Source organism: Cetorhinus maximus, unplaced genomic scaffold (assembly GCF_964194155.1).
Source record: "Cetorhinus maximus unplaced genomic scaffold, sCetMax3.hap1.1 HAP1_SCAFFOLD_445, whole genome shotgun sequence".
Classification (NCBI taxonomy): Eukaryota; Metazoa; Chordata; class Chondrichthyes; order Lamniformes; family Cetorhinidae; genus Cetorhinus; species Cetorhinus maximus.
Genome location: NW_027596389.1, coordinates 64,458 through 84,159, shown reverse-complemented (window position 1 = coordinate 84,159; position 19,702 = coordinate 64,458).

Sequence of the window (19,702 nt, the reverse complement as noted above, 5' to 3'; positions counted from 1 at the left end):
TCAAAATCATGAGGGGTCTTGACAGAGCAGATAGGGAGAAACTGTTCCTTTTGATGGAAGGATCGAGGACCAGAGGAAATGGTGATTGGTAAAAGAAACATTGGAGACATGAGAAAAAAACTTCTTCATGCAGTGAGTGGTTAGAAGCTGGAATCCACTGCCTGATAGTGTGGTGGAGGCAGGTTCAACAGAAGCCAAGATGGAATTAGCTGATTATCTGCAAAGAAAATATTTGCAGGACTATGGGGAAATGAATGGAATAGGGACTAGAGGCCTGGTTCTTGCAGAGACCTGCAGCCCACTAAAATGAGCCCTCCTCCAATTTACACAATCACAGAATCTTTACAGCCCAGAAGGAGGCCATTCAGCCCATCGAGTCTGCACTTTGCCAATTATTGTGAATCTGTGCCCTCTAGTTCTTGATGCTCTTTTGCTTGGGAACAGTTTCTCATTATTTACCCTGTCCATACCCCTCAGGATTTTGAATACCTCTATCAAGTCTCCTCTCAGCCTTCTTTTCTCCAAGGAAAACAGTCCCAACTTCTCAAATCTACAGTCCCATCCTCTCCAAGCTACAGTTCTTCATCTCAGGAATCACTCTTGTGAATGTCCTCTGTACTCTCTCCAATGCTTTCACATCCTTCCTCAGGTGTGGTGCCCAGAACTGGACGCAGTACTCCAGATGAGGCCAAAGTAGTGTCTTATCCAAGTTCAACATGACCTCCTTACTCTTGTACTCAATGCCCCTCTTAATAAAGCTAAAATACTACATGCTTTATTAACTACTCTCTCAACATGCCCTGCCATCTTCAATGACTTACTTACATTTACACCGAGGTCCCTTTGTTCCTGCACCTCCTTTAGAGTTTCCCTTTTATTTTATACTGTCTTACCATGTTCTTCCTGCCAAAATGAATCACGTCACACTACTCTGCATTGAACTTCATCTGCCACTTGTCTGCCCAATCCACCAACATGTCTATGTCCTTTTGAAGTTCAAGACTATCCCCATCACAGTTGACAACATTTCTAATCTTCGTATCATCTGCAAATTTTGGAATCATGTCCCGCACACCACAGTCTAGGTCATTAATATATATCAGGGGGTCACATATCAGCAACTCCACTACGAACCTTCCTCCAATCTGGAAAACAACCATTTAAACAACCATTTCTGTTTCCTGCCACTCAGCCAATTTCTTATCCAAGTACCTATTCTCCCTTTTATTCCATGAGCTAGAATTTTGCTCACAAGTCTGTTGACTTGTGTCTGAGTAACTGCACCAGTTACCCGCCTCTCTCACCTCGGCCTGGGTAGCATCATCTTCCTTTGTAAAGGCAGATGCAAAATACTTGTTTGATACCTCCGCTATTTCTCCAGCCTCCACATGCAAGTCCCCTTTTTTTGTTCTTAATCGACCCTACTCTTTCTTTTACCACCCTTTTATTATTTACATGCTTATAGAAGCCCTTGGGGTTCCCTTTTATATTCGCTGCCAGTCTTTTTCATGCTCTCTTTTTGCTTTTCTTATTAATTTTTTTCACTTTCCCTCTGGTCCTTCTATATTCAACCCGATTCTCCTTGTATTTTCTGGCTGACATCTGTCGTACCCACACTTCTTCCTTTTCATCTTTACCACTATCTATCCCGCCATCCAGGGCACTCTGAATTTATTTGTCCTACTTTTCCCCCCGAAAGGAATATACCTTGACGTTGCCTGCAATATATTTTCTTTGAAGGTGGCCCATTGTTCAGCCACTGTCTTTTCAGCCAACATTTGATTCCAACTCACTCGACTTAGATACATTCTCATCGCATTGAAGTTGGCTTTCCCCAATTAATTATCCCTGCTCTGGATCGTTCTCTGTCCTTTTCCATGATTAACCTAAACCTTATGATACAATGGTCAGTGTCCCCAAAGAGGCTCTCCCACTGATATTTGATCCACTTGGGCCAACTCATTTCCCAGGATCAGGTCCAACAGTGCCTGACCTCTCGTTGGACAGGAAACATACTGCAGCAGAAAATGATCTTAAACACATTCCAGGAACTCTTGCCTCTCTCGTCCCTTTGCACTATTCCTGTCCCAGTCTATGTTTGGATAAATGAAGTCACCCATTATAATCACTTTATGGGCAGAATTTTCAGGTCATTGACTGCCCGTGTTCGACCCTGACCGTGATTTCACACTGGCTGGCCAATTAACGGTCGGCCAGTGTGAGAGGCACGCTGAGAAGCTCAGCGTTGTTGGTGTGGAGGCGGGAGGACAGCGAGCGCTGAAGTCAGCTTGGGTGCGGGGGAGCGTGCTATGAAAGCTCCCTGAAGTCAGAGGGCTGACTCAGGGAGCTAAAGAATTTAAAACCAACAAATAAAGTTTTTAAAATTCCGGAAAAAATGCCCACACAGGGGGCTCACTCACCTTAACATGTAGATTTGAAAATTTCTGCCCAAATTTTTAAAATTTAATTACGGAAACCTCATCCTACCCGAGGATAATGTTTTCTCAAAAATCCAAAGGCCACCTTGTCGATTCGCCCGCCCACCAACCGTAATGTCAGACAGGCAGTGAAAAATACAGGTTAATTAATTGATTAATGGCCTTAATAGGCCTCTTAATTGTCGGCAGGTGAACTGCCGACTCTCGCACGTGCCCGCCGACCGAAATTTTGTGCGTTATTTCACGCTTGGGCGTATTGGGCACGCACCTGCCAACCGAGCGGAAAACCCTGCCCTACAATTCTTGCACCTCTCTGTAATTTCTTTGCAGATTTGTTTCTCCACATCCCTTCCACTAGTTGTTGGTCTGTATACTGCACCGATTAATGTTATTGCATCTTTTTCATTCCTCACCTCTAGCCAGAGAGATCCCGTCCTTGACCCCTCTGGAGTATGCCCTCCCTCCAGTACATCAATGCCGCCTTTAATCAACACTGCCACCCCACAAACCCCCTGCCACTTTCCTTCCTTTCCTGTCTCCACTAGCACATGGCACTGGGAGTAATCCTGAGATTACTGCTCTTGAGGTCCTGCTTTTTAATTCCCTTCCTAACTCCCTAAAATCTGCTTTCAGGACCTCATCCCTTTTCCTACCTATGTCATTGGTCCCAATGTGGACCATGGCCTCTGGCTGCTCACCCTCCCCCAAGTGAATGTCCTGAAGCTGTTCTGTGACATCCTTGACCCTGACAACATACCTATACTTATCAACCAATCAACTTAGGGGACTCTTGTGACGTCCTGATTACCCCCAAACTGACTAGATTACCTCCGCAACCGACCTGGTTACCCTCTTAGCTCGACCCGATTACCCCCCTGACCTGACCCAATTACGCCCCCCCACAACCAACCCGATTACCTCTCCAACCGATCCGATTACCCCCATTACCCAATTACCCGCTACCTGGCCAAAACCCCCCAACCCGATCCAATTACCTCCTGTAGTAATTATAGTTTTATTTAGTGTGTAATGTACCTTTAAGAATAATACTTGTTAAGGAAGATCACATGATCTGTAGTAACCAATAGGAGAGTTGAAAGCACACGTGTAGTTGCTGCTAAGTATGTTGTAAATAAACTTAGTTTCCACCCAAGAAGCATCTGCAGATCAACTCTATCATTAGTAGTACAACTCAGCCACCCTACAACACCTCCCAACTCAACTGCCAACCACCCAACCCCATCCCCCAACAACCGAGCCCTACCCACCCACCCCACTCCCCCGAGACCTGAGCTGACTACACCCCTGACTGGGATTGAAGACCCAATAGGAAATGTGCAATAATGACAGGGCAGGGAAAACTTTAAGGCATTGCCGCTGACTGGAAGATCTGAATCACCAAAGGTTAGTATGCAAGTACAGCAGGTAATTCGGAAAGCTAATAGAATGTTATCATTTATTGTGAGGGGAATCGAATACAAAAATAGGGAAGTTATGCTTCAGTCGTACAGGGCATTGGTGAGACTACATCTGGAGTATTGTGTAGTACTGGTCTCCTTATTTAAAGAAAGATGTAAATGTGTTAGAAGCAGTTCAGAGAAGGTTTACCAGACTAACACCAGGAATAGGCAGGTTGTCTTATGAGGAAAAGCTGGACAGGTTAAGCTTGTATCCACTGGAGTTTAGAAGAGTAAGAGGTGACTTGATTGAAACCTTTAAGATCCTGAGGGGTCTTGACAGGGTGGATGTGGAGAGGATGTTTCCTCTTGTGGGAGAATCTAGAACTAAGGGTCATTGTTTAAAAATAAGGGGTCGCCCATTTATTTTTTCTCAGAGGGTTAAGGATCTTTGGAACTCTCTTCCTCAAAAGGCGGTGGAAGCAGAGTCTTTGAATATTTTTAAGGCAGAGCGAGATAGATTCTTGATTAACAAAAGGGTGAAAGGTTATCGGGGGGAGGCAGGAATGTGGAGTTGAGGTTCCATTCAGATCAGCTATGATCTTATTGACTGGCAGAGCAGGACTGAGGGGCAGAGTGGCCTATTCCTGATCCTAATTCGTATGTCTGTACTTTATATCCTTGTATATTAAGCACCCAGTCCTCACCATTTTTTAGCCACATTTCCAATATTGCCGCTCCATCATATTCCCATGTGGCTGTTTGTGCTTGTAGCTCACCAACCTAATTCTCTGCACTTTGTGCATTTATATACATGCATTCTAAACCTCTGTTTATATTCCTCGTGGTCCTCCTTAGTCTGCTCCTACGTAGTATGGCACACCTTCCTTCTCAAGTGCTATCCAACGCCCACTTTACGCATCTTATTCCTCTTTTCTACTTATAGATGTTACTCTGTACTATTTTCTGCTGTTCTGCTCTTTCTGTGTTTCTGTGCATTACAGCCTCTGCATCTTACTTCAACACATTTACCACTGTCTTCCTTTATTTACTTGACCAGGTTTATTTTCTGCTTTGGTTTATTGTCTCTTTCTCCTGGGTGATATTACCAGTGTGGCATTGGCCATTCTTACTGCCTGGATTCGCCTTTCTCCCATATCTCATTGAAAAGCTCCTTTACCTCATTCCAAATATTCCCAGTTTGCAGGAATTCCTCATTTTACCCAGCTCCAACTAGCAGTAAAAGTTTGGGCTATCATGTGTATCAGGCTGTAGTCTCTCAGATATCATGTGGAAAGATAGATGTTTGGCAGGGGAGTGCGGAGTTTGATTTCGTGGCCTTCCTCTCTCTGAGCCTAACACATTTCCTCATTGCCCTGTGCAGCCAGCATTCTCTGTGAAACTTCTCATTTCCTGCTCAACTACACAATATTTCACTGAGTTCCCCCACGCTGGTTAGATTCACCGTTCCCTCACCCTGCTTTCTGCTCCAGTATTTGTGTTCACACTGTCTTCCGGTGCCGTTTGATATTCATTCAGTTTCCTATTCCAAGCTAATTCCATCGAATATTCCATATCTCACACAGCAGAAAATATATCCGGGATTTCAGGATTCAAGAGACGGCTCAAGGCGCTCGGTCACCAGGGACAACATGTGACCACGTATGAAAGCAGACGAGTTACCGCTAAAAATCTGTCTGACTAGCTCTAAATGTTTTAAATGTTCTCCGATGACTCTCTACGGAAATTGCAGTGTGAATTTTAATCAACAGCAACGTTTTGGGCTGAGTGGGAACTCACCCCGCCAAGAACCATCCAGTATCAGGGCAGTGACTTAGCTGAAAGGCTTCAAACTCAACCCCCTTCCTGCCCTGGCTTCACACAGACCAGGGTGGTAGGATTGCCAAACCTGGCTCGAGGCAGTTCCAAAAGTTTGGTCATGTGACGTTCTGACCAAATGACATGTGAACGAGGACTGATTACATGGCAATTGATGGTGACACGATTTCTGGAAATGTTATTGCACTTAGCTTATCAAAAATTAGATCCATCATGGTTAAGTATTTTTGTTCATGGTTCTGTGCACATCACTGCGTGGACCTCTGTGTGTGGACGCCTGTGCGCGGATATCTGTGGGTTGATGTCTGTGGGTTGGTGACTGTGTGTGTGTGTGTTTCAGAGCATACGTCTGTCTGTGCATCTGTGTGAGTGTGTTTGCATGTGAGTGCATGTCAGTGTGTGTGTGAGTGTGTGTGTGTGAGTGTGCATATGTGAATTTGAGGATGTGAGTGTGTGTGGGCATCTGTGCGTGTGGGCGTCTGTTCGTCGGTGTCCGTGTGTGCTTATTTGAGAGCATACGCCTCTGTGTGCATCTGTGTTTCTGTGTGCGTGTGAATGCATGTCTGTGTGCCTGTGAGTGTTTGTGTGTGCATGCATGTGTGAGTTTGAGGATGTGAGTGTGTGTGTGTCTGGGTGTGAGTACGTGAGTATGAGTGTTTGTGTGTGAGTGTGTGTCTGAGAGTGGAGAATGCAATAGAGATCACACACAGCCTGTGAACACAGACACAGATTTATATAATACACATAGCACCCTGTGCACGCATTCACACCATCAGACACAGCCAGTAATACGCACAAAGCAGGCAGATGTAGATAAGTGGGTGTTCCCCAAGCTGTTCCAGTACACTGTCATTTACCTAGCCATGTGGAAAATTGCCCAGGTATGTCCTGTACACAAAAAGCAGGACAAATCCAACACAGTCAATTACCACCCCATCAGTCTACTCTCCATCATCAGTAAAGTGATGGAAGGGGTCATCAACAGTGCTAGCAAGTGGCACTTGTTAAGCAATAACAACACTCAAGAAGCTTGACACCATCCAGGATAAAGCAGCCCACTTGATTGGCACCACATCCACAAACATTCACTCCCTCCACCACCGACGCACAGTAGCAGCGGTGTGTACCATCTACAAGATGCACTGCAGGAACTCACCAAGACTCCTTCGACAGCACCTTCCAAAAACACGACCACTAACATCTAGAAGGACAAGGGCAGCAGATAGATGGGAACACCACCAACTGGAAGTTACCCTCCAAGTCACTCACCATCCTGACTTGGAAATATATCACCGTTCCTTCACTGTCACTGGGTCAAAATCCTGGAACTCCCTCCCTAACAGCACTGTGGGTGTATCTACACCACATGGACTGCAGCGGTTCAAGAAGGCTTCTCAAGGGTAATTAGGATTGGGCAATAAATGCCGGCCTAGCCAGCGACGCCCACATCCTGTGAATGGATAAAAAAACACCTGCACATAGGCACAAATACAAACAAATGGACAGCAATAGAAACAAATACACAGAAGTACACACAAATAGACAAATTTAGAAGCAAATACACACAATTCTCATCCATTCCTGTATTCAGTCCACCAGCGGAGATCAGCTAATGTAATCCAGGCCAAATCACAGGCTCCCTCTGGATCTATAATAAATCCTGCTGATTCTGACATGCACTGAGCCTCAGAAAAAACCCACAAATAATCAAATCTGTTAGAACCACAGAACACTACAGCACAGAAAACAGGCCATTCGGCCCTTCTAGTCTGTGCCGAAATATTATTCCGCTAATCCCATTGACCTGCACCCAGTCCATAACCCTCCAGACCTCTCCCATCCATTTATCTATCCAATTTATTCTTAAAACTTAAGAGTGAGCCCGCATTTACCACGTCAGATGGTAGCTCGTTCCACACTCTCACCACTCTCTGAGTGAAGAAGTTCCCCCTAAACCTTTCCCCTTTCACCCTAAAGCCATGTCCTCTCGTGTTTATCTCTCCTAATCTAAGTGGAAAGAGCCTACTCGCATTTACTCTGTCTATACTCCTCATAATTTTGTAAACTTCTATCAAATCTCCCCTCATCCTTCTACGCTTCAAGGAATAAAGTCCTAACCTATTTAATCTTTCCCTGTAACTCAACTCCTTAAGACCCGGCAACATCCTAGTAAATCTTCTCTGCACTCTTTCAATCTTACTGATATCCTTCCTGTAGTTAGGCGATCAGAACTGCACACAATACTCCAAAGTTGGCCTCACCAATGTCTTATACAACCTCACCATAACATTCCAACTCCTATACTCAATACTTTGATTTATGAAGGACAGTATGCCAAAAGCTTTCTTTACAACCCTGTCTACCTGTGACGCCACTTTCAGGGAATTATGTATCTGAACTCCCAGATCCCTTTGTTCCTCCGCACTCCTCAGTGCCCTACCATTTACTGTGTATGTCCTACCTTGGTTTGTCCTTCCAAAATGCAACACCTCACACTTTTCTGCATTAAATTCCATCTGCCATTTTCTGGCCCATTTTTCCAGTTGGTCCAGATCTCTCTGCAAGCTTTGAAAGCCTTCCTCGCTGTCCACAACGCCTCCAATCTTAGTGTCATCAGCAAACTTGCTGATCCAATTCACCACATTATCATCCAAATCATTGATATAGACAACAAACAACAATGGTCCCAGCACAGATCCCTGAGGCACACCACTAGTCACAGACCTCCAGTCTGAGAAGCAATCATCCACTACCACTCTCTGTCTTCTCCCACACAGCCAATTTCGAATCCAGTTTACAACCTCTCCATGGATACCAAGTGTCTGAACCCTCTGAACTAACCTCCCATGTGAGACCTTGTCAAAGGCCTTACTAAATTCCATGTAGACAACATCCACAGCCTTTCCTTCATCTACTTTCTTGGTAACCTCCTCGAAAAACTCTACAAGTTTCGTTAAACACGACCTACCACGCACAAAGCCATTCTGACTATCCTTAATCAACCTTTGGCTGTCCAAATAATTGTATATCCGATCTCTCAGAACACCTTCCAATAATTTACCTACTACTGACGTCAGGCTCACTGGCCTGTAATTACCTGGTTTACTTTTGGAGCCTTTTTTAAACAACGGAACAACATGAGCTACCCTCCAATCCTCCGGCACCTCACCCGTGGCTAAGGACATTTTAAATATTTCTGCCAGGGCCCCTGCAATTTCTACACTAGTCTCCCTCAAGGTCCGAGGGAATATCATGTCAGGCCCAGGGGATTTATCTACCTTTATTCGCCATAAGGCAGCAAGCACCTCCTCCTCTTTAATCTGTTGTCAAAGCCTTGCTCAATAAAAACTTCTACATCATGATAGTCAGAGAGAGAAAATCCCAGCCGGAGCAGAGAGAATCCCAGCCGGAGCAGAGAGAATCCCAGCCGGAGCAGAGAGAATCCCAGCCGGAGCAGGGACAGTCCCAGCCGGAGCAGAGAGAGTCCCAGCCGGAGCAGAGAGAATCCCAGCCGGAGCAGGGAGAGTCCCAGCCGGAGCAGGGAGAGTCCCAGCCGGAGCAGAGAGAGTCCCAGCCGGAGCAGAGAGAATCCCAGCCGGAGCAGAAAGAATCCCAGCCGGAGCAGAGAGAGTCCCAGCCGGAGCAGAGAGAATCCCAGCCGGAGCAGAGAGAGTCCCAGCCGGAGCAGAGAGAATCCCAGCCGGAGCAGAGAGAATCCCAGCCGGAGCAGGGAGAGTCCCAGCCGGAGCAGGGAGAGTCCCAGCCGGAGCAGAGAGAGTCCCAGCCGGAGCAGAGAGAATCCCAGCCGGAGCAGAAAGAATCCCAGCCGGAGCAGAGAGAGTCCCAGCCGGAGCAGAGAGAGTCCCAGCCGGAGCAGAGAGAATCCCAGCCGGAGCAGAGAGAGTCCCAGCCGGAGCAGAGAGAATCCCAGCCGGAGCAGAGAGAATCCCAGCCGGAGCAGGGAGAGTCCCAGCCGGAGCAGAGAGAATCCCAGCCGGAGCAGAGAGAATCCCAGCCGGAGCAGGGAGAATCTCAGCCGGAGCAGAGAGAATCCCAGCCGGAGCAGGGAGAATCCCAGCCGGAGCAGGGAGAATCCCAGCCGGAGCAGGGAGAGTCCCAGCCGGAGCAGGGAGAATCCCAGCCGGAGCAGAGAGAATCCCAGCCGGAGCAGGGAGAATCCCAGCTGGAGCAGAGAGAATCCCAGCCGGAGCAGGGAGAGTCCCAGCCGGAGCAGGGAGAATCCCAGCCGGAGCAGGGAGAATCCCAGCTGGAGCAGGGAGAATCCCAGCCGGAGCAGGGAGAATCCCAGCTGGAGCAGAGAGAATCCCAGCCGGAGCAGGGAGAATCCCAGCCGGAGCAGAGAGAATCCCAGCCGGAGCAGGGAGAATCCCAGCAGCAACAGGGAGAATCTCAGCAGCAACGGTGAGAATCTCAGCCAGAGTAGCCACTGTTAAGGTTGTAAATCTGAAATGTGAATCAGGCACAGTGTCAGCGATCATTTTAAGACTGGGGTTTTTACCAGATAAGTGAACAATGTAACATTTATGAAAAGTTGGAAGAGTTTGTGTCTGTGGAGTTTAAATTTCTGCCCCTCTTTGTTTCCCTGTCGTTTGATAAATGATGCGGACATCCTTGCTTGAAGCTTTAGTTCAAATCTCTCGCCTGGAATTGTTCACCACACTCCCCTTCCTGCTCCCGCTGCATTCTGTCACAGATTCTCTCCCATTGTCACTCGGAAATTCAGCTCGTGGCCAAGATAAACAAACAAATGCCTGTTTCCTGCTGATATGAAGGAGGGGAACACAATGAAAAGGAAGTGTGAGCTGTGAAACAGGATTCTCAGCTAGAAAGGAGACACAAATAGTTCAGAGGTGGAGTGTTTAACCAAGATTAGATCAAAAGGTCAGACCAGACAGTCTGTCCGCACTGCAGGCACTACATGCAGAAGGCAGAACAAGATTTACAGTGAGACCCAGAGAGTGACTTGCAGTCAACACAAATACTGTGACAAAACAAAAACAGAATTACCTGGAAAAACTCAGCAGGTCTGGCACTACATTGTAGATAAAATCTACAGTGCAGTCGCACCATACACAGATAGACACAAATCGCACACACACACAGATAGACACAAATCTCACACACACACAGACATAAATCCCCAGATAGTTAGCGGGAAATTGAGGAGCAAATATGTGCACAATTTGTGGAGGTGTGTAAAAACAATAACAATAGGGTAATTATATTAGGTGATTTCAACTTTCCCAACATTAATTGGGATAGACATAGTGTTAAGAGCTTGGATAGAGTGGATTTCTTGAAATGTGTACAGGAGAATTTTTTAGGTCAATATGTTGAGGGTCCAACAATGGACGGTGCAGTGCTGGACCTAATTCTGGGGAATGAAGCCAGGCAGGTGGCTGAGGTGGTGGTGGGCGAGCATTTTAGTGATAGCGACCACAACATGGTACAATTTAAGTTTGTTATGGACAAAGAAATCGACAAGTTGCAAAAAAATGTTTTGGGTTGGTGGAGAGTGGATTTTAGTAAAATAAGGCAGGATCTGGCCAAGGTAGACTGGGAACAGCTACTTGTGGGGAAATCTACAGAGGAGCAGTGGGGGGTGTTCAAAAAGGAAATGGGGAGGGTACAAGCTCAACATGTTCCCTCTCGGGTGATAGGAAGGAGTAACAAGCCCAGAGAACCATGGATGACCAGAGATATTCAGGATACGATGAGAAGGAAAAGAGGCTTTTAGCAAGTACAAGGGAAGCAAATCAGCATAGGAATTAGTGGAGTACAGAAAGTGCAGGGTGGAGCTTAAGAAAGCAATTAGGAGAGCAAAGAGGGGATATGAGAAAGCTCTGGCTGGTAAAAGTAAGGAAAATCCCAAGATATTCTATAAGTATATCAATGGGAAGAGGATAACCAGGGAAAGAGTAGGGCCCATAAGGGACCAATGGGTGGAGCCAGAGGACATCGCTAGAGTGTTGAATGAATACTTCACATCCGTCTTCGCCCAAGAGAATGGGGATGAAGGCATCGAACTCATGGAGAGAGACTGCGAGGTTCTTAAGCAAATCGATATAGGGAGTGACAAGGTATTGGAGGTGTTGGCAGGCTTAAAAATAGACAAATCTCCAGGTCCAAATGATTTGTGTCCCAGACTGCTGAGGGAGGCAAGGGAAGAGATCGCAGGGGCTCTGACCCGAATTTTTAATTCCTCTCTGGCCACGGGGGAGGTGCCAGAGGACTGGAGAACAGCTAATGTGGTTCCGCTATTTAAGAAGGGTTGTAGAGATAAGCCAGGAAACTACAGACCAGTGAGTCTCATGTCAGTGGCAGGGAAACTATTGGAGAAAATTATGAAGGAGAGAATCTATCTCCACTTGGAGAGGAAAGGTTTGATCAGGGAGAGTCAGCATGGCTTTGTCAGAGGGAGGTCATGCCTAACACAATTTGATTGAATTTTTTGAGGAGGTGACCAGGTGTGTAGATGAGGGTAGTGTAGTTGATGTAGTTTATATGGATTTCAGCAAAGCCTTTGACAAGTTCCCACATGGGAGACTTATAAAGAAGGCAAATGCGCATGGGATACAGAGTAATTTGATAATGTGGATTCAAAATTGGCTTAGTTGTAGGAGACAGAGGGTGATGACAGAAGGATGCTTTAGTGACAGGAAGCCAGTGTCCAGTGGTGTACCACAGGGATCTGTGCTCGGTCCCCTATTATTGGTAATTTATATAAATGACATAGATGACTATGTCGGGGGTAGGATTAGTAAGTTTGTGGATGACACAAAGATTGGCTGGGTGGTTAATAGCGAGGTTAAGTGAGGCTACAAGAAGACATAGATGGGATGGTCAAATGGGCAGATAAGTGGCAGATGGAATTTAACCCTGAAAAGTGTGAGGTGATACACTTTGGAAGGAGTAATTTGACAAGGAAGTATTCAATGAATGGCATGACACTAGGAAGTTCTGAGGAACAAAGGGACCTTGGCGTGTGTGTCCATAGATCTCTGAAGGTGGAGGGGCATGTTAGTGAGGTGGTGAAAATGGCATATGGGACACTTGCCTTTATCAATCGAGGCATGTTGGAGTTGTATAGAACCTTGGTGAGGCCACAGCTGGAGTACTGTGTGCAGTTCTGGTCGCCACATTATAGGAAGGATGTGAATGCACTGCAGGGGGTGCAGAGGAGATTCACCAGGATGTTGCCTGGGATGAAACATTTAAGTTATGAAGAGAGGTTGGATAGACTTGGGTTGTTTTTGTTGGAGAAGAGAAGACTGAGGGGTGACCTGATCGAGGTGTACAGGATTACATGGACAGGGTGGATAGGGAGCAGCTGTTCCCCTCAGTTGAAGGGTCAATCACAAGGGGACATAAATTCAAGGTGAGGGGCAGGAGGTTTAGGGGGGATGTGAGGAAAAACTTTTTTACCTAGAGGGTGGTGACGGTCTGGAATGCACTGCCTGAGACTGTGATGGAGGCGGGTTGACTCACATCCTTTACCTGGATGAGCACTTGGTATGTCATAACATTCAAGGCTATGGGCCAAGTGCTGGTAAATGGGATTAGGTAGGCAGGTCAGGTGTTTCTCACGTGTCGGTGCAGACTCGATGGGCCGAAGGGCCTCTTCTGCACTGTGTGAAGCTGTGATTCTGTGATAACACACACACACACAGACTGACACAAATCACACACACACACAGACAGACACAAATCACACACACACACATAGACACAAATCACACACACACACACACACAGACACAAATCACACACACACACATAGACACAAATCACACACACACACATAGACACAAATCACACACACACAGACAGACACAAATCACACACACACAGGCCAGAATTTTACGTTTGGTGTCTGGGCACGTGCCTGACACGCCCGAGCGTAATATGGACGCATGATGATGGTGGGCGTGTGTCCCAATGTCATCGCGCACTCATGCGATATTTTGTTCGGCGGGCGAGTGCTGGAGTCGGCTGCGCACTTGCTGATAATTGAAAGGCCTAGTGAGGCCATTAACTAGATAATTAATCTTAATTTTACGCTGCCCTTCCAACCTAACAGTTGGTAAGCTGGTGAAAAGGCCAAGCAGCCTTTACATTTTTTAGGAAATCTCATCCACGAGCGGGATGAGGTTTCCTAAAGCTAATAAACATTATCTGAAAACTTTACTTTTGATTTAAAAACATGTCCCAGCTCACGTGACAGAATCACATGAGGGGTCATGTTTTTAAAAAATTTTTACTGTCTTCTTGAATTTTTTATAAAGCGCTTCAATCTCCCTGAAGCAGCTCTGTGCCTCAGGGAGATTGAAGCGCTCTTTGGTGTGCATGCGCGAACTGCTCTCCAAGCCCGCTCTCAATCCTCCCCCCACCCGCCCAGGTAGCACTCAGCACTGAGGCTTGCGATCCACACAGGGCAGGCCTAAATCGGCTTCCTGACTGGCCCCACCCACTCCCGCCAAGTCCGCCCAATGAGGGAAAAATTCTGGCCATAGGCCAGACACACTCTCACCCACAGACACCATAGCTTTATAAATAGTGGCGGAATTTACCAGAGCATGATGGAAGGTATGTTAAGTCTTTATATAACAATAGTTTGGTCTCAGCTTTTGTATTGCATTTAATTCTGGTCATCTGAATTCAGGGCAGATATTGAGATCTTGGAAAGTGTTTTAAGATGGTATAGTAGAACGATTTCAGGCATGAGGAGATTCAGGGATGGAGAGAGACTGGAGAAGCCGGGATTCGATGAGGAAGAAGAGTATGAGGAAAGGAAGGATGAGGAAGAGGGAGATGAGAAAGAGGAGGATGAAGAAAGGGAGGAAGAGGATGAGAAAGAGGAGGATGAAGAAAGGGAGGAAGAGGATGAGGAAAAGGAGGGTGAGGAAAGGGAGGAAGAGGATGAGGAAAAGGAGGGTGAGGAAAGGGAGGATGAGGATAAAGAAAAGGAAGATTTTTTTTTTATTCATTCATGGGATGTGGGCTTCGCTGGCCGGGCCAGCATTTATTGCCCATTCCTAGTTGCCCTTGAGAAGGTGCCGGTGAGCTGCCTTCTTGAAGTGTCCACCGTGGATGGCCCTGAGATACAGGCAACTCTGTGTCGATGCCAAGTGTATTCACAACCTCTGATTGTGGGAAGGTGACAGGACCTGAGGAGATTCACACATCAACCCAGGCTGCTGTGAAGCAGTACTCTTACACAGCTGAGAGTACACCATAGTGCCAGCCAGCAAGCAGGCTCACAATCATCAGAATGTGAAAAATCCCTTTGAGGAAAATGCTAAAAAGTTTGAAAATGATAGCAGTTTAATTTAAAATGTTCTCTTCCCTGATGAGAACTTTTTCCTTGAAGGTGATAATTTTAATAACGATTTCTGATGTTACTAATTCTTAAGGATAAAATGTGTGTCAGTTTAAAAAAGCACCAAGACTTGGGAAAAATACTCAAAATGGGGTTTGGCTGTTTTTCAAATCTTTTTTAAAAAAAACATTTATGTCAAGTGATACAATTGCATGTGTCTGGGAATGTTTTACTCCAGCTCTTTTCAAACAAGCCAAGAAGTTAACCCTTTCTGACAGCTGCTTTTTATTTCACCAAGCAAGAACTTTTGTATTTAGGGTTGCCAACCCTCCAGGATTGGCCTGGAGTCTCCAGGAATTTAAGATTAATCTCTAGGACCCTGTGTGTGACCCTGGAGAAAAATCATCAGGACACTAAAAAAAGATTTTTTTTTGTCATTTTCTTTGAACATTTCTCTTCAGCAAATATAAAAATATTGAAAATGGTGGGGGGGAGGTGGGGGGAAGGCCGCTTGGCTGACAGTTAAGCTTCATCCAATTGGGCAATGAGTCTTTTTGCTTTCCAATTGCTATAACGAGGCAGTGCGTCACAAAGATGGATCTGTTGGCCGATGAATGCTGGAGTATGGGGGCAGGTCATGTGGTGAAACCTCCAGGGATACATTTAATCATAGTTGGCAACCCTATTTCCATTGCTGAATGTACATGTATTTATTGCCAGATAGGATTTGAAAATTAACCCATTGGGCTCTTGGGCAGAGCCATGCTGGATTCTTTGGGCTGGATATGACCGGCTCTCTGGAAATGGCCAGAAAGGCAGCAGGTCGGTTAATGACATTGGGAGGAGAGCCTAAATCATCATCCCCTGCCACGAGGCATTACCAGCCGCAGGAACCTGAGCAAAGCGGCCACTCACCATGTAGCCAATTAAACCAGTTAAGTGCCAATTAAAGGCCACTGCTTGCCCCTTGCCAGCAATTTACCAGTGTCAGAGGCACTGCCACTGTGTGGGCAGACTGCCAGCTAAGCTCTGATGGCCTCTCCCAGCAGGTTCTCAGGGATGGGGCCCTCCTTTCTGGTTGCTCCATAACCCATGGAGAGGCTCCCGGGTGGCAATGACCACCCCCGTGGCTACAGGGCTGCTGCACTGGAGGGTGCACCCCCACCACCTGCTCCCCACGTGCCCACCACCCCCTGTCCCACCCCAATCACCTGGGCCTGCCTGCCTGACCCTGGAATGATACCACAAAAAAACCTTACCTTGTCTTCAAATGTGCCTCAGCCCCCTTCCTCCACCCTCCACCCTGCAGCCCCAGCAGTGGATGCCTCTAACAGGGGCACTGCTGAGGCTGCCGTGCTCCCAGCTTTCTGATTGGGGCTGGCATCTCTAGGAGGCGGAGCTCCATCTTCAGTTGGACCATATGGATTGGGGCCCAACAGCAACCACTTTGTTGGCCACCAGTAGAATAATGCAGCCCAGGGTCCCGCTGCCCACTCACGTGCGGTCAGATCACATTTTCAATCCCAGAGGCAGGACATCTCACTCAGTGAGAAAATTCCTGCCTTTGTATTTTTAACCAGGTGACAGTGGTTTCCAGCTCCACATGAATACTGATAATACAGCAAGGATCCAGCAGCATAAAGGGTTTAAGAACATATCTGCAGACATCTCATATTACAGCATGATAATGATCTGGACTAAAAGGCTTCCCATCTCTTATCTTTCAAGACAAAATATTTGAGAAGGAGAGACATAGAAACTACCTCTAAACCTTGCTTCCAATGTACATCTGGACATCTGTCTAAGATTGGAATCGACAAAATAAATTGATCTGAATTGTTGTGATGGAAAATACATGACGTTTAAGGGATAATCAAATTTTCCATTTAAAAGAAACTAATGAGAAACAGTCCAGTTGGTTGCTGCCTATCAAGAAAGAAAGTGTCCTCCTGCGGGAAACAAACTCAAACGTTGACAAAAGCTGGCAGTCCAACAAAAAAGCTATTTGAATTTGGGATAATTTTGAAATAGTAAAATGCCAGGTTTAACAGATTCGTTTTTGGGAAATGAAAGTCTATCTAAAGTCAAGAAAAAGAAGAATATGTTAATATCTGAGACCATGTGGCAATATTTGATTAATATTTTAAAGATACTATGAGAATCTTGCATTGGGATAGTGAAATTCTCCCATGTATCCTGAATGAGATAAAATAGTGACTAACCGGGCATGTAAAAGGGGATGAGAGGAAGTGATTGAGAGAAGGGGGTATAGGTAGAAAAATTCACACCAAACGGGAAGTTATTCTAAAATAATCTTCTTCGCTGAATGAATCACCCGGGTGTTAGAATATCAATGTATATTCTATATAGGTGAGGCTAGTAACTTAATAATTTTCTCTTGGAGTTGTTTATATCCTTTCTTGTGAACTTTTTAAGAAAACTGTATTTGATGGAATCGTGAATCTTTGGAACTCTCTTCCCCAAGGAAGAGAGGCAGGGTCATTGAATATTTCTAAGGCAGAGGTAGATAGATTCTTGACTAACAAGGGGGTGAAAGCTTATCGGGAGTAGGTGGAATGTGGAATTGAGATTACAATCAGATCAGCCATGATCTTATTGAATGGCAGAGCAGGCTTGAGGGGCTGAATGGTCTACTCCTGCTCCTATTTCGTATCTTGGTATGTATGTTCATATAGTCTGGCCACTACCCAAGGCATTGGGATTATGCAGGAGAGATAAACCAAGAATAGCTTGTATCAATTGGAATGTGTGGCATGAAATTGGGATACCAGTGTGAGTGTGTAGATGTGAGTAAAGCAACTAATGTATGGAAATGGATGGTGCACCTGCACTGAAGAACAGGTCCCCGGGATGCTCAGCTACTTGACAATATGAAATAGTTAATGTGCCAGTAAAATGAGGAAACTTCGCAAAACATCAAGACACTGACACACACTCCATCGAGAAATTGATTTTGAAAGAACCATGATTGAATTAAACATGCAGGCCTGAATTTCACACTTGGTGTACGTGCCAAGTCGGTGGGCCCACAAGCGAATGTATAACCTGCTCCTGGGCAGGATCATGTTTCCAACGTGATTTCACACTGGGTGGCTAATTAAGAGCCACCCAGCGTGAAATGTGTCTGCTAAATGGTCAAAATTCTGAAGGAGATAGCTGAAGAGATAGTGGAGACGTTAGTGGTGATCTTTCAGGAATCACTGGAGTCAGGGAGGGTCCCAGAGGACTGGAAAATCGCTAATGTAACCCCCCTGTTTGAGAATGGAGTGAGGCAAAAGACGGGAAATTACAGGCCAATTAGCCTGACCTCGGTGGTTGGTAAGATCTTAGAGTCCATTATTAAGGATGAGATTTCAGAATACTTGGAAGTGCATGGTAAAATCGGGCAAAGTCAGCATGGTTTCATCAAGGGGAGGTCATGCCTGACAAATCTGTTAGAATTCTTTGAGGAGGTAACGAGTAGGTTAGACAAAGGAGAGTCAATGGATGTTATCTACTTGGACTTCCAGAAGGCCTTTGACAAGGTGCCGCACAGGAGGCTGCTCAGTAAGATAAGAGCCCATGGTGTTAGAGGTAAGGTACTAGCATGGATAGAAGATTGGCTGTCTGGCAGGAGGCAGAGAGTGGGGATAAGGGGATCCTTCTCAGGATGGTGGCCGGTGACTAGTGGAGTTCCGCAGGGGTCAGTGTTGGGACCACAACTTTTCACTTTATACATTAATGATCTAGATGAAGGAACTGAGGGCATCCTGGCTAAGTTTGCAGATGATACAAAGATAGGTGGAGGGACAGGTAGTATTGAGGAGGCTGCAGAAGGATTTGGACAGGTTAGGAGAATGGGTAAAGAAGTGGTAGATGGAATACAACATGGGGAAGTGTGAGGTCATGCACTTTGGTAGGAAGAATAGAGGCATAGACTTTGTTCTAAATGGGGAGAGAATTCAGAAATCTGGAGTGCAAAGGGACTTGGGAGTCCTAGACCAGGATTCTCTTAAGGTTAACTTGCAGGTTGAGTCGGTAGTTAGGAAGGCAAATGCAATGTTGGCATTTATTTCGAGAGGACTAGAATATAAAAGTAGGGATGTGCTGCTGAGGCTTTATAAGGCTCTGGTCGGACCACATTTAGAATATTGTGAGCAATTTTGGGCCCCGTACCTCAGGAAGGATGTTCTAGCCCTGGAGAGGGTCCAGAGGAGGTTCACGAGAATGATCCCAGGAATGAAAGGCTTAACATATGAGGAACGTTTGAGGACTCTGGGTCTATACTCGATGGAGTTTAGAAGGATGAGGGGGGATTTTATTGAAACTTACAGAATACTGAAAGGCCTGGATAGAGTGGACGTGGGGAAGATCTTTCCATTAGTAGGAGAGACTAGGACCCGAGGGCACAGCCTCAGAGTAAATGGAAGATCTTTTAGAACAGAGATGAGGAGAAACTTCTTTAGCCAGAGAGTGGTGAATCTATGGAATTCATTGCCACAGAAGGCTGTGGAGGCCAGGTCATTGAGTATATTTAAGACCGAGATAGATAGGTTCTTGATTGGTAAGGGGATCAAAGGTTACGGGGAGAAGGCAGGAGAAGGGGTTGAGAAACTTATCAGCCATGATTGAATGGCGGAGCAGACTCAATGGGCCGAATGGCCTAATTTCTGCTCCTATGTCTTATG